Below are 22,181 nucleotides of genomic sequence, written 5' to 3'. Positions count from 1 at the left end.
CTGAGTTTTGTCTGTCCCCAAGGCTTTTAAAACAACCAAAGAAAGGGATTATAACTATTTGACTCTGCCTACCAAACCCAGCGGGGCTTGACCTTCTTGCCGGGAAGGGCCCCGGGCATTTGCACTTCCCTCTCCCTGCGGCTGCTTTGAAAAGGTCTGCTTTTCTTCTCCGAGGCGTTTGGGATTTGGACAGGCACACACTTTGGCGTTATCTCCGCTTTAGCAGATAATACAAGGATTAATTTATCTCCGTAAACACAGGGATGCTAGAAGGACAGCTAATCACTCCCCAGGAGATTGGGAAAACCTCAGAGGAGAAAGAGAAGGCCTTCCAGGCCTCCCCCACCCAGTAAACAGCACAACGCTGGAGCATCCCAAGAGGTTCTGGGCTGCGTGTATCCAGCCAGTGCCACTGGGATTGCTGGGAGGGCTCCTCCGGGACCCTTTCTGCTCTCCCTCGCAGCACAAGAATTAGAGCGAGCTGCAATGTCACTATGCGTAGCTGGAGAACGTGCTTCTGTGGTTTCCCACGGCTCCTTCCAGGGCAAAAATGACTCCACCAGCTGGGGACCTATGGGAGCCCGGCAGAGGTTTCTGTCCAACCCCGTCTTCCAAATCCCAAGGAGAGCTGGTGTCCAACCTTTTCATCTCCTTTTTAGGTATTTAGTCTTCAGACTTCCACATCCTCCCACTTTCTAGCCGGCCTCTGGCCCCACTGCTACATTTAAGGGTTCCTGCTGGCTCAGCGGTAGAGGCTTCAGACACAATAAAAGAGTTCAGCGGGTGTGGGGAATTTCAGGTCAACAGAATCAAGCCTTTCTTTCCCACAAGGCTCTCTGAGCCTCCAACCATCTAATTTATGTGTTAGATCTTCAAGAGACGCATGTAGTGTATGGTATATAGGATTTCCCAAATGTGTATGTTCGCAGCACCCCCATTCCCACACCGTCTCCTACGGATGCATGGGACACACGCTGGGAACAACCCGCACCGGCTACCTGGCCCCATGCTCTGCAGGATGAGGAGAGGGAAGGGCAGTATTGACTGCAAGTCTGTGTGTGTGTGAAGAGCTGCGTGTGCCTTCTGCAGGCCCGGTGATCAGTGTCCATAGTCCCTCAGCAAGGTGGGTCTTGTCAAGGCCCCCCCGTAGATGAAAGAGGACATCATTTGCAGTCCTAGGAAGGTCCAAACAGTTAAAACATCATGAGCATCCCAATAATTAAATTGCCCCCAAAGAATATTTTTATGATCATCCATTTAGAAGAATCAGGCCATTGTACAGAAAGTGGAACAATCCTCTGGGGGGTGTGGTGCACGGCAGTGGTGTGCTCTGCCTGCTGGGCCATGAAGAACCAGTCAGTGAGGTCGTGGTGGCCTTGGCCATGAGATGAGGACAGAGTGGGGGTGGGGCACCATGGATACATCACAGATGACTCAGTCAGAAGACACTTTGTGCTGCGGAAAAGCTCTGAAATTCATAGAACAAAGGTCATTTGCAATTGAATAGGGGTACTGCAGATTTGCTGGCTAAAAGGAGAAATTTGGGAAAGAAAGGAATGGCCAAAACCAACCAGGCCTCTTGGGGGCCATGAACCTGTTTGCCACGTTAAAGGAAAGGAGCAGGTAGATGGATTTCTGGATTTTGAAAAGAGAAATTGATAAACTGTATTATTGCTTTAAAAAAAAAAAAGCTTTTGATTTTAAGTTTTTAGATTTCTAGAAACATTGCAAAGATAATACACAGCCCCATACGTCCACACCCAGTTTACCTAATTGTTAACATTTGTCACAATCAGTGAACAGTATTGTTCCATCATTAGCTGAAGTCCGGGTTTAATCAGATTTCTTTAGTCTTTACCTAAAGTCCTCTTTCTGTTCCAGGATCCCATCCAAGATACCAAATCGTATTTCTTAGTTATGTCTACTGCGACCGCTGCTGACTGGGATAGTTTGCCGGACATTCCTTGTTTGGGATGATCTTGACAGTTTTGAGGAGTACAGGTCAAGTATTTTAAAGAGTGCTCTTTTTTTTTTTTTTTTTTTTTTTGAGTTGGCCTGCTGTTTTTTTTTTTTCCACGGTTAGATAGGGGTCTGGGTTTTAGGAGGAAGACCACAGAGGTAAAGTGCCAGGCTCATTACATCATATCAAGGGCACATACTGACAACATGATTTATGTTGCTGTTGACCTTGACCACCTGGCTGAGGTACTGTTTATCAGATCTCTCCACTCTAAAGTTATTCTCGCTGCCTCCCCCGTCCACACTGCACCCCTGCAAAGAGGTCACTGCGCGCAACCCACACTTAAGGAATAGGAGTCAGGCTCCCCCTCCAGGAGGGAGTGTCTGTGAACGTACTGGGGATTTTCCTGCACAGGAGATGTGTCTCCTCCCCTCCATCTAAACATGTGTAATGTACTCAGTCCCTAATTTGTCTCAGGATAGACTCGTGGATATTTATATTATACTTTGTACAAATATGTGTAAATGACATTATATTACTTATTTTGTTGTTCAAATTATTCTAGCTTTGCATACTAGGGCTCTCTTTCCTTGGTTCCTGTGTCTCTTGGATATGCCTCCACTTCTATGTGTGTGTGCGTGTGTGTGTGTGTGGTTTTTAAATTTATTTTGGTGTTTTGTTGTTGTTTGAGCCTGTCCTTGCTTTTTAACACCACAAAATGCTCTAGGCTCATCTTGTATATTTCCTAACACTGTCCTCCCTAGAAACAGCCATTTCTCTAAGAAATCCTGTTCCCTTCTATTAGACAATGGTATGAGAAACCAAGGCTAGATCTTGGCTGTGTATGCCTGCTATTACTAGGGAGTCCTTCCTTCCAGGCCCTCCCAGCAAATGAAGCAAATAAATGCATGTGTGTATGTAGCCTCCGGTATCAAAATTAAGCTAAACCTGAATTCCCACTGAGGTTTCCACCTCTAACCCAATACCACATAGACTTATTCTAGCCCTCTCTATTTGTCAATAACCTTACAATTCAACACAGTCCCCCACCAGCTGCCTTATAGTTACTTCATTACTCAGTTCCGGTTTACATAGCTAGTGGTTTCGGAGTTCTGAACCCATATCCCCATGGAGGACAACTCTACCAACCAAATTTCAAGGATTACAAGCAGTCCCTTTTGTCTTTGGTCTTATGGTCCCCACTCATTACCAAAGTTCCACAATCGAAAACTTTTCTGCCCTCCCCTTTGGTGGCGGCATGCCTACATTCCAAACTGGGATCCCCTGCTTCCTAAATGATTTCTTAAAAGCTCTACTTACATTAAAGTTAACTATGTGCTGTGAAGTTCTATGGGCTTTGCCATATGCGTAGGGTAATGTACCTACCATTACTGAATAGTTTCATCATCCTAAAAAGCAGAAACACGGAAACAGTCCACTGTTTCCACTGATGGACAAATGTGTCCATCATCCATCATTCAGTGTCCACTGGTGGACAAATGAATGAAGAAGCTGTACAAGAGTATTATTTAGCCTTAAACAATGAGGAAATCCTGCCATTTGCAACAACGTGGACGGACCTGGAGGGCATCATGCTAAGTGAAGTAAGACAGAGAAAGACAAATACTGTACGATCCCACCTATGTGTGGAATCCAAAACAAGCAAATTCATAAAAAGAGACCAGATTTGTGGTTACTAAAGGTGGGGGAGAGGGGGGCGCACTGAAGGAGGGAGGAGGGTGAATCAGAGTAAGGTACAAACTCCCAGCTCTCAGGTGACTCAGTACTAGGGATGAAACATACAAATGGTGACTGTAGTTAATGCTTCTGTGTGTTACACAGGAAAGTCGTTAAGAGAATAGATCTTAAGTGTTCTCATCACAAGGGGGGAAAATATATATATATATAGTACCTATATGAGATGATATATGCTAACTTATACTGGTGACCATTTTTCTATACATATTAGAACATTGTGCTGTACTCCCTAAATTTACACAGTGTAGTAGTCAATTACATCTCAATAAAACTGAAACATAATGTCTTTACAAGGCACAGAATATTGTATGCTTCTGGGCTGCCATTTGTGTCAAAAATTAAAGGAGTAAGAGAGGAAAAAAAAAATTCCCTGTGCTTCACCTATGGTACCCGGTACTTTGGTGGGTTTTTCCATTTTCAAGTGAGCAGATATTGTAGATGAATACCAAATAATGATACAGATGTAATCTTTACTTGTGTACATAGTGTAGTTATAATAAGTAAAAGACTCTTAAAAATACTATTATTATAAAATGTCTATTTTGTACCATGCCTTCTGTAACATATTAGGTAAAATACAGCAAAAAAACAAAAACAAAACCAACAAACCAACATTTTCTTTTAGATCATGGTGCACTTTCAGGGTAGAGAAAGCTTCATTCTAGAAATTTCACTACTCTTGAAGAGGTCAGAGCCTGGCCATGGCCAGGGAGCAGTGGACACTGCAATAAACAGCAGAGCTAGTGTTTGAACGCGGGTCCAAGTTTCCTCTGTACCAAGTGGCCTTCCAGAATTTGCGTAAACCTGGGGGCTTTAAAACTTAGCAAGGACCTTTTTTTGCACTGTGACCAACTCTTGGTCCTCCCCATTTCTGAAGCCTAAATTATGTTTATTTACAAACTCAAAGTTTTGCAGCAAATGCATTACTATGCCCTCTCTGCAGCCAAGATTCAGAGCAAAATGCAAAGGCTAATTTATCTACCCCCTACTTGCAGTCAAGTGCTATTTTTCATTGACTACAGCTTTATGATCTCCAGAGCGAATCTCACGGAGGTAAAACTTTTATGACTTACATTAATTCAGTGTCCTCGGCTGTCATGTTCCTCAACTTGCTGTCAAGACACAGAAGCATATTTTTAGGATATTTCTAAGGGAAGCAGAGTGAGGACTTATCAGACAAAATTTATAGCAAGACTTCCTGAGACGCTAAAACAGGTGGATTCTGCTACGCACCCACGAGGACACATGCACAAACACACGGCCTTCTACGTAAGCAGGGGGAGATCATTTCTCTGGGAAAGGACACACGTTACAAGAACATCCTTTTCTATGTATCTTATTATGATTCCCAGGGCTGAGTTTCCTCTTTGGGCGTCACTTCAGGCTGCACTGGGCAGGGCACAAGGAAAAGCATGCTTTGTTAGTAGGGAAGAGAGGAAACCAGAGAAGGCGGAAGAGGAGTGAGCAGAAGGGAGGAAATGAGGAGAAAGGTGAGAGGGAAGGAGGAAGGAAGAAAGGACGAGGGACACAGGGAGAGAGTAAAGACACTTCTCAGGTACTTATGTTTCAGGTAATGGGTCGGCTGTTTTACATACAATTTTCCACTGATTTCTCACGGCAACGTGGCTAAGAGGATGACCAAAGTAACATCCGTGATGCTAAAAAGGTGGGGTAAGGGTGGGAAATTGATGGAGAAAATCAGGGAAAAATATTCCCTTAAGTAAAGAAGCCAGAAGAAAGATCCTCATCAGGTGGCCAATCATTCCTCACAGTGTGACTTTTTTTAAATATAAACTTATTAAAATTTCCTGTCTGTAACATATCCTCTGCTGATCATAAATAATAAATGTGTAACTTTATTATTGTATTATTAGTCACTAACCCTGAACACACCCAGAGCCCTGGGCTCTCTTGCCTTCATAGGCTCTTTCTCTGTTAAAAAATAAATAAATAAATAAAAATCATGTTTTATGACTCTGCTGATAAAAAGATGAATATGTTAATATTCTCTATTGAAACATCTTCTTCGGCTTAAAAGGTCATCTTTTTTTCCTTCTGGCTTGAAGAGAAAGTAAGACATTCTTACGGGTCCCTGAAAGTAGTGGGGGGTGGAGGCATCAGCCCTGTCCCCGCCGACCTGTATGAGTGAGTTCGCCCCGACAAGATCCTTTGTGGACTACCGAGAGCTCACCCATCTCACCACCTGGTTCCCGGGTTCTGATTCCTGGGGTGCGGGGTCAATGCTGTGTGAGACGAGGGTGTGACTCTGCGTTGTTTAGTGCCTGCCAGGAGCTGAATTCAGCGGATCTACATCTACAAGGTCTTTTCTTAAATATCAGTTGAAATTGTGGGTCCACCGATCTTGCAAGGTTTTCAAAAGCAGCCCTTGTGGGATTGAAGAGAGACGGCCTTTGCTCAGAAAGACAAGTCCTGCGCATGCTCAGTCCGGCGGGGTGCCCCCCCCCCCTCAGCTCGATCCTCTGCCCAGAGCAGAGCAAAGTGACCTAAAGGACATAGGGTATCAGGAGCAGAGACGTGTCATTCTTTCCTCCTAGAAGATTCTGGGGGCAAAGGCATTAAAAAAACAAAACAACAAAGATAAGGTAAGATAAGATAAGGACAAGCAAATTCCAGAGATTCCCCTTTCCTTCCTGAGCATTAAATACTGTTCCCCAGACTCTTTCATAGTTTTTGGTATTAGTTATTAGGACAGTCTTTTTTTTTTTCCCGTAAGATTTTATTTTTTATTTTGATTTTTTGACAGAGAGAGTGAGAGAGAGCATTAGTGTGGAGAGCAGGACGGCTGAGCAAGGAATCTGGTATGAGACTCGATCCCAGAACCCTGGGATCATGACCCAAGCCAAAGGCGGATGCTTAACTGACCCACTCAGGTGCCCCATAGGACAGCCTTCAGAATAAAGCAAGGCATGTGTTTACCAAATTGATCTATCATTACTTTTTTGAAAATCAAGTCCCTTAGAGAAGTTCCCAGAAGAACCTTAGGATGCATTATTTTTTAAAGGAATAAACCTTCTCTAATGCAGCCCTTCTGTGGGCTGGGGGGCCGGGGGTGGTGTGGACTGGGGAGTGTCCAGGGAGTTCCCTTAAGAGCCAACACACCAGGGAAGTACGTCGGATTTTTTTTTTGTTCGTTTGTTTGTTTTTCATCTGACCCGCCTGTTTCTAGACCACATCTCCCAGATCTTTGCATGACTCATGTCTTATCTATAAGGTCTAGCACAACTATTCCCCTTAGAAAGAGAACTTTCCAACCACCTTACTGTTCTTTATGCCACCTCCCTATTTCATTTTCCCTATTTTTATTTTCACGTAATCATCAGAAATTATTCCAATTTGTTGATTGGTGGTTGGTTCACTTGCTTGTTGTTTATCTTCCACTATTGGAATTTAAGTTCCATGAGAGCATTTACATTTTTTGTTCACTGCTGGATTTCCAGGGTTGAGAATCATACCTGGCATGTGTTTGGTGAATGACTGAATGAGTGAGTGAATGAATGAATGAACGAATGAACGAATGAATGAATTTGAATTCACCGACCACTGAACTCACAGCCCACTGGAAACAGACTTCTGAATATTTTCCGGGAGGTAACACGTAACCGGATCACAGGCTGTTGGAGCTGGAGTCGTCTGACCCCGCTCAATGACTCTTAGAGATGAAGACAGCGCGGTGGCCGAGAGAGGTTAAGTATTGCCCACAGCAGAGCCGCGCAGAGGTTCAGCCCCAGCTGTTTCCAATTCCTGAGGCAGGCCTCAAACCACAATTTTAAAATAAAGGCCCATGAAAATCAGACAGAGTACCAACCAAAGTCGTCTTCTCTAAGATAAATAACAGTCTTCTCTCACGCAGCTGATATTAATCAAGGCAAGACCATCTGAACATCAAAAACAAACAAGCGTCTCTCTTTTTCGGAGCTCTCAGCCTAAGCCAGTGATGGTACTCATTCCTGCCCTTGGCCCCCCACGAGCCCTTGCTCCAGACTGGTAACAATGAACAGAGCTCAGATGTACTAGGAGTTTGCCGTGTCTCGAGCAGTATGTGAAGTGTTTCACACTCTTCATCTCCAGGAGGGAGATAACCTTATCCCCATTTTTTGGAGGGGAATTGAGGCTTAAAGATGTTAGACAACGAGCCTGAATTCACACAGCTGATAATAATGGAGCTGGGGGCGTGATCTCAGGCTGCCTGGTTTCACAACTTGGATTAAAAGATTCCCTTTTAACTTAATTTTTTGAATAGATAATATATTCACTGTGTTCAAAGTTCAAAAACTATGTAAAGGTTTTCTTTAAAAACTCCTAACTCCCTTCTACTCATAGCATAGCTTCCCACTTTCCCTTCCCATAGATAACATAATAAGTTTCTTGAGGATCCTTCTAGAGATATTTTACGCATATACAAGTCAATAGAATGTGTGTGTATGTGTGCGAATGTGCACGCATGTGTATATTCTTTCGTAAATGTTTGCTCTTGTAAATGCTGAACATATATAAAAGTGGGCACAAATCCTATAATGGAACCCCCATGTTCCCACCTCCTGCTTCCAGTAGTATCAGCACAATAAGACCTTTGTTTCAACCACACCCACCTGTCCCCTCCCAGACATCACAGTATTTCATCCATAAATATTTCGGGGCATATATCTAAAAGAAGACTATTAAAATATAACCACAATACAATAATCACACCTAACAGTCAACAAAAATCCCTTAATATTAAAAAATGTCCAGTTAGTATTCAAATGTCCAATTGCCTCATAAATGCCTTAAATTTTCAGAAACTTATTTATTTAAATTTATTGCTAGGCCTTTTAAGTCTCTTTTAATCTCCAGATTCTCCCTCTACTTTCCTTCTTTTATACTCCTTGCAATTTATTTGTTGGAGAAAGCCTTTGTTCACTCTACAAAATTTCCAACCGTCTGTATTATGTAAAAGGGAACATTTTTTATGGTAACAGAGAACTCATACTCTGTACGTTTTCACTTAACAGACTTCATCGATCTATTGACTAAATACTTATTGCGTGCCTAACACTTTTCTAAATACTGGAAATAGAACGGTAACCAAAACAAACACACACACAAAGAAAGCAGCTCCCTTCATGGAGCTTACATTCTACTGGATTGAGACAGGCCAACATAGACAAATACGTCTACACAAACCTGGACTACCGCGTTTATCTAAAGAATAAAGCAGAGAACCCCTCTTTCTCTACCTGCCCCTCTGCCTACTTGTGATCTCTCTCTCTGTCAAATAAATAAATAAAATCTTTAAAAAAAAAAAAAAAAAGAATAAAGCAGAGAAGAGGAGAGAGGCTGTGTGAGAACTACCATTTGAAACAAATGAGGCCAGGAGAGCCTCACCAAGAAGACAGCATCGGAGCAAATTCTAGAAGCAGGTGAGAAGCTGAGTCTTGGGGCTGTGTGGGGGAGGGGCATCACGGGTGGAGGCGGGGCAAGTGCGGGTCTCTATACACACCAGGGAAACCGGACCTTGGACCCTGAGCTGCAAACGTCTTTCGCTCAGTTCACCTTTCCTCTTTTCCTTTTTATTTGGTGATTCTTACCATTTAGAAAATGTTGACTTTTAGAAATATAGTCCTATTTAAATCTTCTCTTTCTTGGCCTCCTGGGCTTTGCGTCAGAGTTAGAAAAAGCTTGGGTTTTTAGTCACCAGGTGAGTTCACCAGCCAAGATTCCGGGGGTTTAACTACACTTATAAATAACCACAGAATCTCAGTGCTTTAACATCGCAGAGCGAATTTCTCGCTCACACCGTATGTCCAGTGCAGACCAGCTCAGCTTCCTGTCCCCCCGGGACCCGACCAGCAAGTGCACGCAAGATCACTGCGTCAGGAGAAGGACCCCTGGCAAATTCCACAGCGGCGCTTGGAGGCTTCGCTCACACGTCATTGGCCGGAGTGAGACCCGTGGTCCACCTGAGTGCCGCGCGGTGGGGCAGTGTGTCGCAGGTGAGCCCATGACAAGGGAACGTGCTCGGACAGCCCTGATGACCGCCACCGGCTCCTTCTCCCTTGTGGGAGTCCAGGCGAAGAACGGCTTTTCGATTAACCCCAATTTTGTGACTTTCCCTAACACGTTCACAAGCAAAGTAACCCAATCCAGACATACTAGTAGATCCGTGTGACTGGTTTATGTGGTCAGTTTGAATATCTGTAGGGAGAGATGTTTAGACAGCAGTGCTCACCCACAAATCTCCACAGCCTCCACTGTCCTCCAGCGGGCGAAGTTTCTATCCTCACTTCGGGAGCCGAGATGACACTGTTGCCCACGGGCTAGGTTAGCCCTTTTGGTGCAACATCTGGAACAAATGCATAAATTAATGCTGGTCACTTTCAGATCAAAATAAATAGCCTGTATCCTACAGACCCAGAGAAAGGTGCTGTTTGTTTAGAGAGTGAGTTTTTTGCAGATTTCGTGAGGCCAAAGGATCTTGGAACCTTCAACATAAACAATGAGGAAACTAAAATAAACCCTCATGGAGCAGAAGAGATAGGGACATTTTCTTCAGCATGAATCATGAGCTAATTATTGTTCCCAAAAATGTAAACCAAATTAATTCATGCTCAGTCAGCAGCTAGAGAACAGGAGGGAACCAGTACCTGCCTTGTGTTCCAATGCGGAGCATCTGGAGACAAGAGTGGTGTTCAGTTTTTCTATTTGCTGGAATACAGTCTCTCTCAAGCTACCTCAGGTTACGGGAGCCTCTTCTGAGGCTCTCCATGAGTAATGAGATCAAGAGGGACCTCATGGGAACCTGAGTCTGGAAACCAGCATGCACACAGACATCTGACATGAGCCCAGGATCTCCGCAGCAGCAGGAACGGGGTTCTACATAAAAGAACCTCCAAGGCTGAGTGGGGCTCTGACAGGGCTGGTGCCCTGCCGGGACCGGTCACAGTGGGTATCCCCTTCCTATCCTGTAATTGAGCGCTAACGGGTCAGGATGTATGCTGGTAACAGAGTCAATCCAAGTGTCAGTAGTCTTCGAGAATCCAGGCCATGTGCCTCCCCCCTGAAGGGATAGGGATTGGAAGGGCAGAGAAGGCCAACGGCTACATCTCACCTTATTACAACATCATAGCATGAAAAAGACCAACCCCAGTTTTGGATTAGCCGGTTTCAAGAAGACGAAAAAATAATAATGATAAAGAAACCGTGACAGATGGCATTATTGGATCCTTTATTACAGATACTTGCTGTTTCCTCCTTCTAGATTCAACCCCAGAGGGACCCTCCTTGAGACCCTTCCTCATGGGAGGACCCTACACGTTTCTCATGGAAGTCGGGTTTCACCATGGGGGGCACCTTTGTCTGATGGAATTCACACGTTGTCAGAACAGATGTTTTAAGGGTCACTGCATGGTCCTGCCACTGCTTTGTTGCCTTTGTCACAGGACGAAGATACAGCCTTCTCGGTCAGCAGGATCACAGAACAAGGAATACAGAGTGAATGTCGATGTGCTGCCAATATGCACACGAGCAAGAAATATTTGATGTCGTAAGGCACTAGGATTGAGGAGATCTCTATTATTGCAACACGGTTTAGCCTAAGCTGATGGATACAGACATCAGGACCAGAAATGCGATGCTGATCTAGTAAAAACCCCAGAACACATAGCATGTTGCCTGAAACAAGTTGTTGCCTACATGAAGAAAAATGCACCAAACCAACGTGTGGTTTCAGTTAAGAGGTAGAGAAACAAAACATCCGTACCATGAGTTGGCTTTTATTGCCTGCATTTGACAAGCAACTGCAAGACAGAAAGTTCCCAAAGATTTCCATTTGAAAGCAGAATCAAGATATGGTCAATCTGGCTGTCCCAAAGCTAGCCTTCAGAACTCGGCTGGAGAGGGTGAGGAGGTAAGAACTGGGTGAAAGCTGTTCACTCTCTGTCCCGGTGCCACTCCTTCCTCCTCTCCCTGGAGAGGATAAAACAAGGTCCCGGGCCTGAACGACGTCCGTCCCACTTGTGGGTACAGGTACAATATGCATCCTGAATGCTTCATGCAGACACATCTCAGCCCCTTTCTTTCTTTCCACCCCTGGAACACAGATGGCCAGACTCAGTCTGCAGCCAGGGGATCGAGAGACTCTCTATGGAGAATCTTACAAACCCAAGAGGGAAGCTCTTAAGATACTGACACCAGGGGTCCCCGACAAATGGTCCCCCTAGGTCACATCACAGTGTGAAAACCAACAAGTCCCCATCATGAACTTGGAACTTCTAATCAGCCTTTTATTCCTCAACTCAAATTGTGCAAGCCAGGATGGACCCACACACGCATGCACGATTAATACCATCTGACCAACAGGGAAGATTTTCATTCATGACATGAAAAATGGGTTTTTTGGAAGAAGAATCATTCAGAGCTCACAGAGCAGATCTTGGAAATTCAAAATACAATTACAGAAGCAACAATACCAAGCTAGATGGAAGTTAAATTTGATGAGTTATCCCAGAGAGTAGTCACAATCACAAAAAGATGAAAAATAGACAGTGAAATAATAAAACTAGAGGACTGACCCAGCTGGCTCAAGACTGATACAGAGCAGGAGTTCCAGAAAACACTAGGGAAAAATGATGATGGAAAACTGAATAGTGTTTCCAGAAAACACTAGAGAAAATCAATGAAATGATTCAAGAACATTCTCAAAATGGAAGGGTATGTGTGGCTAAATGGTGAGAGCCCACTGAGATTCCTACAAAAACATGTCATATGAAATTTCCAGTTCCAGAAACTATGGGAAGAACCTACAGGTTTCTGGAGAGGGAAAAAAAAAAAAAAAGGCCACACAAAGGATCAGGACTCATGGCTTTAGGATTTTGCAAATGATACTAGAAGCAAGAAGATATTCTACGGAAAAATGCTATCTGACCTATATTCTATAGCCAGCAAAAATATTGGGTATGAGGATAAAACAAAGACATCCTACAACATGCAAATCTTCAAAAAATGTCTCTCCTACATATCATTTTTCAGGAAACTGCCACAGAAAGCACTCCACTAAAATGAGAGAGTAAACCAGGAAAGCAGCAGCATGGGATATGCCACTGGGGTCATCAGAACATCCCCACTGCCATCTTGTGAAACTTACCGAGGTCCGGTTGAACTTATTTGACTTATTCTGTCCATGTTCTGATGATGTTCCTTCCTCCTCCTCTATGACCTACTGCTTGGACCAGCTGAGGTTCCCCATCTCCACCCCTCCCACCCCCAGAAATGTGCTCCTTTGACGGACACCTGGGAGCTGGAGGTGGGCTATGGTGAGTTTAGACCCAGGAAATTCTGAGCAGCCTACCTGATCCATCACATTACTTCTGGGACCCAGAACTTGTTCCATACCAGATGCTTTAAGGTATGAGCCCATATATCCCAGGTCTCACCATGGCCTTGCTCCCTCCAACCTCTCCAGAGGGGGCTCATTCTGGAAATCCAAACTTGGGGAATCTAAGCCCAGAGATTCCACTGAATGTATCTTCTCCTGGGATCCAAGGGGCAGTTTTACTTTTTATTCCAGTTAAATTTGTGTTTGCTGTCAGAATTGAGCCATGATTCCTCTGGGGAACATATGTGAGTTGTAAATCTACAAAGAAATGTGAAGAAATCATTAATGCCAAAGTTTGGAGAGGGATTAGCTGGGGGTAGAGGGAAGGGGCTGTCTCTGGAAAAGAGGAGCCAGGAGGGTTTTGAAGATACCAACACAATCCTCCCGAGCCTGAGACAAGAATATGCAGGGGTTCATTTTATTCTTTTCTGATTGTACATAAATGTTTTATATTCTATTATGTATGATACATTTTGCAAAAAAAAAAAATTACTCTTCTAATTTAAAAAAGAGCCAAGTGGGCGCCTGGGTGGCTCAGTGGGTTGAACCTCTGCCTTCGGCTCAGGTCGTGATCTCAGGGTCCTGGGATCGAGTCCCGCACGGGGCTCTCTGCTCAGCAGGGAGCCTGCTTCCCCCACTTTCTGTCTGCCTGCCTGTCTGCCTACCTGTGATCTCTGTCTGTCAGATAAATAAATAAAATCTTAAAAAAAAAAAAAAGAGCCAAGTAGCAGTGAATGATGTAAACAACAACAACGAAAAAATGCCGCAGCTCCGCAGAGGGAGGGAAGGGTCTGTAGGATATGTTGTCAGGAAGGGCCAGGTCCAAGATGCCCACGATGGAGGGAGTGAGCCGAGCGGTCAGGGAGAGGCCACGCCCACAGGAGCACCTTTGTCTATAGACATATAACATGTTGGAAAGGACACACTGGCAACAGCGACCGCTGAACTGGAAACCAGGGGTCCTGGGGACAGGGCCAGAGATTCCTCGCATTCTGCCCTGTCATGGTTTTGAATTTTGAAGCACTTGAAAGTTTGACTTACTCAAAGAACTTTGTTGTTTATAAAGAGAGGTCTGACAGAACCAAAGCAAATGTTATTGGAGGTCGGGAGGCAGACACTGCTGGTAGGAGGGCAAATCAGTTGACCTTGACGAGCAATTTGGAAATACTTTATAACGTCAGACCAGCAACAACCCTCCTAGAAAAACTGCTTTCATGTATGTTCAGGAAACACATACAGGAATGTTCAGAATAGCACTGAGTAAATAACTGAAAAGAAAATTAAAGTGATAAAAGTAAATAATTGAAAGAAAGAGAAGGAAAGGAAGAAAGAAAGAAAGGGAGGGAGGGAGGGAAGAAGGGAAGGAAGGGAAAGAGCCAAGGCAGAAGGTAGGAAGGAAGCAGGCTAGACGTTCTCCAAGAGGAAACTGTGTGGACAGACACTCTGACCGATCCCTACAACAGACTATCATAAGGCTTAGAAATGGATCCATAGGGATAAAAGTCACAAAATACTGAGAGCAAGTAAAAAAAAAAAAAGAAAGAAAGAAAGACACCACGTGATACTGCGTACGTGATGTCCTACCTCTCTAGCGCACCGTCAAGTGTGACATGGAAGACAGCGACAGAGATGGACTCTGGACAGTGGTCACCTCGGGGAGGAGAGCGGGTAACAAACGGTGGGAACGGTGGAGGGGGGCATTGAGGGCACGGGCTGTGCTGGGCTTCTGAAGCTGGGCGGTGGGCGCGTAATGTGACTTACCCTAACTTCTTGATCGTCTGTGGTCCAGTCGGCCCCTTGAACAACGTGAATTTGAACTACACGAGGCCACGTATACATGGATTTTTCCCGGTGCATGTCATACAGCACTGTAAATGTATTTCCTCCTTACAATTTTCTTAAATTCTCTAGCCTGCTTTATTGTGAGTACACAGTGTATCATACACACAATGTACAAAATACGTGTTAATCAGCCATTTATCAGTAAGGCTCCCAGCCAACGGTAAGCTTAATAGTTAAGTTCTGGGGGGGGGGGGATCAAAATTTATGCTGGGATTTTTGACCGCACAGGGCGTTAGCGCCCCCAACCTCTGCATTTTCAAGGGTCAACTGTACATCATTTGGGTACGTAAAAATTGCCACCAAAATCCCTGGAATACAGCATCTCACTCAGTCTCCCTGAGAGGATAATAAAGAGATTCACAGAAGAGAAAGATTCCAACAACTCTGACCTTGTAGGCATCCTTCCCTTCACATTTCTGATCTCAGGGGGCATTTTTATTGTGTTGTGTCTAGCCAGACGCGCTTGGACAGAAAAAAAATGTAGGAACAAAATGTCCTAGAGTTTTATGATTAATCATCACACGTTAGGCGCTGTGAGGAATTTGACCGACTGCATCCAGGCCGCTGGTTAGAGTAGGAGAAACTGAGGCCCAGAGAGGTAAGAGGCCTGCCCAAGGGAAGCCCGGTCCACATCTCCTGGCCCCTGACCAGGTGCTTTGTGCTGGACGCCGTATTCTTATCAGGGAAGGGGCAGTGACTTCCCAAGGAGGCGTGCAGTTCCTGGACCGAAACATCAGCCAGGCCCCAGTCTGGACGCCACACCAGCGGGTCTCCGCCTGGCAAACCGTGAGAACAGGATTTCCTAGCGCGAACAAGCACACAGCAGAGCTTATGAATCAGACTTGAGTACAGCTCTTCCCCCAGAGGACTGACGTGGTCAGCGCCCCTCCAGGCCCACCCATCATGCACGGTGGAAGGCTCTAAGAGTCCAGGGAGAGGCGGGAAGAGTCGTGGGACACGAGCACGGCCCCATCTCCTCTCTGAGGCCTTCCCAGCACAGCGTGGGGCATGGCGCTCATGTGTGTGCCACGTGTGAGAGGCGGTGAGAGGCGGACAGCCCCATCACACCCGCTCTCACCACTTCTCAGTTGTTTAGACTCAGACAATGTTTTAGCTTCTCTGGTTCTCTAGTTGCCAGAAAATCGAGGATAATAATAGTACCCATTTCATACATTTGCTATGGAATTAGATATTGTGAAGTGTGTGTGTGTGTGTGCGCGTGTGCACGATCTAATATTCAGTAAGTAGTCGACGGTTGGTACTATTATTATTATCCTTCTAGGAGAGAAAAATCACAAGTCTTCAGAACCTGAAACAAAGCTGTTCTGGGTCAGAGAACAAGAAACATGGCCCTGAACCTAGACCTTCTGCTACATGTTTCAAGTTTCAAGAAAACTAGCATTTCCCGGGTTTGCCAACTTGACACGTTTTGTGGATTTGTGCTTTCCCATCCCTCAGAGAGCCTTGACAGACACCAAGGGCGGAGGGCTGATGAAAGTCAAATCGTCCTCCCTTTACCCCCAGATATGTCACCTTATGGGGTTGGGACACCATGAGCAGGTGTTCTCAACAGCCCTTAATCCATCAACATATCGGTCAATGACGCAAGTGATCCCTTCTTACTGGGCCATGTGCCCAAGACAGGCGAGCATTCCACGCCAGGCCCTGTGAGTGGTTCTGGGGGAGGACACGGGTTCTCCTCAGGAAAAGGAACAACCTAAGACAAGCTCTGTGAAGAATCAAATCAGAATGGCCAGCCAGAAGTGAAGGAAGCCTTTGGAAGGGGAAGGGATCATCAAAGCCTAGAGGGAAAGTAAGAGATGTCCTCGACGTTGAGAATATGGGTGGTAAGGTGTTCTACACCTGGTTCCAAGGTGTGTGGGGTGGGGAGGGGGTGGCAGTTCTCAGACACCGGCTGGGCGTCCTACCCTTCAACTCAATTCTCTCAACATCTACCTGGAGACAGCACGGGATCCTACAGGTCAAGGGCTCAGTCCCACAAGAACGCCCTCCCCCCGCTTCAGATGATGCCAGTCGCAAGTCTAGATTGCCATCTGTGCTCCGACTGAATGGCTGGAAATGCGGGCTGGAAGGTCTCTACACCCCGTCCTTCGTTTTTACAGAGGCTTCATTACATAGGCGTGACTGATGAGACCGAGTCAATCTCCAGCCACTCCTCCTTCCCAGGGGGTCAAGTAGAACTTAAAATTCCAACCCTCTAATCACGCAGTTGGTTCTCCTGGTCCCAAAGTCACCTCGTTCACATAATGGAAGACACCTTTGTTGCTTAGGAGATGCCAAAGGTTTTAGGATCTCTGTGCCAGAAAAGTTGATGAAGACCAATTATAATTGACCCTGAATAAGACAGGTTTGGGCTATATGGACCTATTTATATATGCAGGGGTTCTCAGTAACCCTTTCTTTTCTGTAGCTCACTTTATTGTCAGAATACAATATATTGTACATGAACCATACAAAGTATGTGTTAATGGACTGTTAATGTTATCAGGAAGGCCAACAGTAGGCTAGAAATAGTTAAGTTTGGGGGAAATCAAAGGTTATATGCAGATTTTCAGCTACAGAGGTGGTCGGCACCCCAAGCCCTACATTGTTCAAGGGTCAACTGTATGTATTTTTCACGATAAATCACAATGTCACCAGTAGGATTGGGGTCCTCCAGCCACACGACCCTTCTGGGCCCTCTGTCTCCCCTTCCCCGTCTCCCTCACAAACAACTCCTCTCAGACTTCCTGAGCAACTGCATGCCAACTTCTCCTCTCTGAAGCTGGTGTCTTCCGGGCTCCGGATTTTTAGTCACCCTAACAGATGACATCTCTGCCCTCAGGTTGGATTTCCTGAATTGGGGGCGTGTGGAATTAAACCGGGTTACCAACTAGATTTTCACAAGACCGGGCAGAGGATTCTGTCCAAGATGGTCTTCAGAGTAATATCATCAGTGCTTGACAGGAAGGAATGCCACGTGTGTGCAAATCCTCCAGCACCGTGGCCCTCCCTGCACATGTCACACTCTAGAAGGAAACGCTTCGCACCACTGGCTGGCTTTGGGGGCCCGCACGCACTGCGCCTCCTAGCACTTTTGGAGCAATCTTGCAAATCTCCCCACCCCAGCTGGCCGCCTATTTGCTGCCCCGTGCACTGAGTCACTGCCTTGCTGGCTGCAGTTGGCTTTTCCTTCCCTGCTTCTGGCCTTCCCAGTTCCCACCAGCTTCCCAGTCCCCCAGTTTCCTCCAGGCAGTGCCCACACACTGGAGCCCAAGCCTCACTTCTCTGTTGCCTGGGTGGGGAAGGCTTCTCCTCCTCTGTGTGGTACTCTACCAGCAGGGCCCAGCTTCTCCTCCTCTGTGTAGTACTCCACCAGCCGGGCCCAGCTTCTCCTCCTCTCTGTAATACTCCACCAGCTAGGCCCAGCTTCTCCTCGCCTGAGTGGTACTCCACCAGCAGGGCCCAGCTTCTCCTCCTCTGTGTGATATTCCACCAGCTGGGTCCTGCTGGGCCCATCCATCCATCCGTAGGCTCACCACTCCTGCTTTCAGGAGGACTCAGCCATGAGCCTGCAGCAAGCTGGACAGGAGGCAAGCTGAACACACACCACCCCCCGCCCCCTGATCACACTACCATCTACTTTCCCCTTGTGTTTGTTCAGAGTCAAAGCTGTCCTGCCATGCTCCCTCACCCTTGAAGATGAGTATTTTCCCCCCAAGAAAATATTTCCCCCTCAATCATGCATTTAAAAAAAAGTGTGGGGAAGCCCGGCTTTACCAGGTCACGCGTGGACAGGTCTAAGCCTCCATGTGGGCTGTGTTGAAACCGCAGCATGAGCACACATGCCGGGGAAGGGCCATCGTGGAGCATGTGCTACATGTGGCGTTGGGGCCGGGAGGTTTCTCGAAGCCCTTGACAGTTGTGCTGCCATGTGGGGTCAGGACCAAGGGCAAGCACGTTTGCCCAGCGCCCAGAGGAGCTGTCCACAGTGCCCGGTGTCTCTCCGGCACTGGCCGCCTTGGAGCAGCGAGCAGCATGCAGGCGTGCACGCTGCAACTCTGGGTTTGAGCGGCTGGTCGGGGCACCACAGGGCCCGCTGCACAACACACAACTGTCTGTCCTGAGGGCCTGGGGCTCCGGGTGGGGCTGACGTCCTGCAGGATTCTGTTGGCCAGCATGGGCAGTAGCAAACCCCCTCTGCCTTGTTTGGAGACAGAGAAGTAGGGTTTATGTTCTTGAGGGGTAGAGAATATGCTTCTCGTTACATTACACGGAGGCAGATAAGTACAGGGCTCAGGCCGGGGTCTCTGTGGCTGAGGCTCCAGTACCAACTTTCTCCAGAAGGGCAGCAGCCTGATGCTTGCACTTGGCGAGAAGTTGACCCGGCAAGACTCAGAGCAGGTCAATGAGAGAATGGACCGGGAGAGTCCAGGCTGTCTCCCCGCCTTAGCTTTTCTCTTTTCTTCTCTTTTCATCTCTCTCCACCCTAACAGCCCCCTCCGAGCGCCCACACCCCCACCATTTCTGATCTTCCTCCCAGCCGCCCAGACTGGCCTAGTTTCCCCCGAGCCCCGTGCACTCCTGTCCAGAGCCCAGGCTGGGGGCTCCGTCGTCCCAGCCCCTCTCCGTGCCAGGGCAGCCCAGCAGGCAGACACATCAGAGCCATCCCAGCCCGGCATCTCTCCTTGCACGTTGAGGGACGCGTTCGCCATCTGCTTTCAATGAAGTGTGGGTTTCAGGACATATTATGGAAACAGAAACGGAAAAACCATCGGGGTCCCTCCTGCAAAAACAATCATTATCCACTGCAACGAGCTCTTAGGAACTTCCGGGCGGAGAACACATCACTATTAATGAAGAGGAATTCAGAGAGGAATTCTGGCAGGGCCGGACTGATAGAGGGAAGAAACGGAATGTTTGTGCTCGCCCAGCAGTCAGGGGGAGAGCGCCAGAGCAGGCGTAGGGAACAGCACTCCGGGCCAAGGCTGTGCAACCCGACACCGGCTTCCAGCCCCTGCTTTCTCTCCGACTCAAGAATGTGGGTTTGCGGAGCCACAGGGCTGGGGAAGGACACCGCACTCAGGCAAGGGCCACAGCACCCTAGACAGGGGGCCCAACGGGGGCAGGGAGTGCTGGCCATCAGAGCGGGCCTCAGGCCAGCGCTTCCAGAAGGAACTCCCCCTCCTTCCTTCAGCCCAAGTGCTGCCCTGTGTAAGCCACAAGCCTCAAGTCTGCCTTTGAGCAAGCGAGGAAAGGAAGCGTCCAGGACCGTGCCTGTCAGTGCGAGGCCCTCAGTAAGGACCAGGGAGGAAGGAATGACAGACAGACGGGGTCTGGACAATGTCTTCTGTCTTTTCTCCTACCGTGAGAAGAGCCAGCACTTCCCTTTCCAGTGAGCAGAGCTGATGAGCCCATCGTACGTGATTGTGTGCGTGCTCGCGTGGGCACACGTGTGTATATTGAAGCCCATATTCCCTCCCCGCTCACTGATGCCTCAAAATTCCACACTTAATTCTACACTTAAAGACCTATTATGTTCCTGCCTCTTAAGAGAGCATTATCTTGGAGAGAATAGCACTTCAGGCTTGATCAGTAATTGGCATCATAGGGGAAATTAGTTCATCACACTCTCCTCATGAGAAGGTCTTAATGGGAGGAAAAGGGGGAGGAAATGAGAATGCTGAGGACAGAAACAGGAGCCGAGCACATGAAGAAAATGGTTCCAAAAAGAGATCTACTGGGCTGCTGCGGGTGTGCTGGGAGCGGTGGGTCCCGACCCCCCCGCCATCGGGGAAGAGGGGATAAGGGCCCTCCCACGGACCACACATTCCACGACAGTGTTTCTCAGGGAAAGGTCTCCGTCTGCCGTGAGGGAGATGGTTTATAGATCTGAGTTCCCAGCAGCCGGGTGGGCTTTGGCCCCAACCGCACTCGAAATACCATCCTGTGCTTTCCACCGGTCAGCGTTCCACATGTCTGACACGTGACTACTCTGAAAATGCTGTGACCTAACTTCTCATGGGTCCTCATGGTCGTTTTCACGTGTTGGTAAAAACAAGCACGTGGGGGCACAGCCATAAGCCTGAGGACCCCGGACCCTGGCCTCAGGTTCCTGAGCGACAATGATGGGTGCCCTGCACCCCCAGACATGGCCATGCCCATGCCATGCCCATGCCCACACACGCACACGTGCTCCTGTGCACACACATTCAGACCTCTATCACATCTCAAAACCCAGTGCCCAGTGAGAAGCCACATTCAGCTTCCTGGGAATGAGGACCCGGATCTGACCCTGTAGCAAGAGGGACTATTGTCTGAGACCATGTGTCTTACGGGAGAGATGGCCCTCAGAATCTTCAAGGTCAGCCACGGTACACACTGCCTTGATGTGAGTGTACAGTCAGCTTAACAATTACATTACAATAAAGGTCTCCTTGATTTTTTTCCCCAGGCCGAGAGAGGTGCTGACGGCTATGACTGTGTCACTCTTCCTCTCCACGGTGGAGGGACAAGAACTTCTTGTCCTCCCGGTGGGCGGGCTATTTATTTACTGGGCACTCAGGACAGCTCACCAAGTCCCAGAGTGGTAAGCTTAAGTAAACCAGAGCTGGGAGGCGCCAGCAGCCTCTTTCCTGCGCTCAGAGCCACTATGCAAATCCCGTGGCAGGAGAGCCAAGGCTCCTGCCGGGGTTCCAAGAATCTGCCTTGCCCCACGCAGGTCCCGCGCCCACCCAGCGGAGACCAGAGATACTGCAAACCAAACAGTGGGTTCAAACCGGTTACCAGCTAGGAGCATCAAAACCCCAATGGTGGGGGAACCAGGTGGTGGGTATTGGGGAGGGCACGTATTGCATGGAGCACTGGATGTGGTGCAAAAACAATGAATTCTGTTACACTGAAAAGAAATTAAAAAAAAAAAACACCTAAAATCAATCAATCAATCAATCAATCAAGGGAGATATGGGGGAAAAAAAACCCCAATGGATTTGTTATACCGAGTTGATGAAGAAGTTACTCCTCCCACATTGCTCATTTTTCAGTCTATACCACTGACTACTTGCTTTGGAATTTACTGTTATTTTGTGGTCTATATACTGGACTTGTAAGCAGGGGCTGTTCTTTCTGATTTTTAAGATACATTCCCATGTAGCTCATTGAAAATGCTGAGCGCTCATGAGGCCATCTGGACATGATAATGTTGGGTGGACTGTGTGATTTGTCCAAGACTACACGGAGAATTTTAAG

The sequence above is a fragment of the Martes martes genome (genome assembly GCF_963455335.1).
Source record: "Martes martes genome assembly, chromosome: 8".
NCBI classification, from domain to species: domain Eukaryota; kingdom Metazoa; phylum Chordata; class Mammalia; order Carnivora; family Mustelidae; genus Martes; species Martes martes.
The sequence above is the reverse complement of the archived record's forward strand: the minus strand, read 5'-3'. Positions refer to the sequence as shown.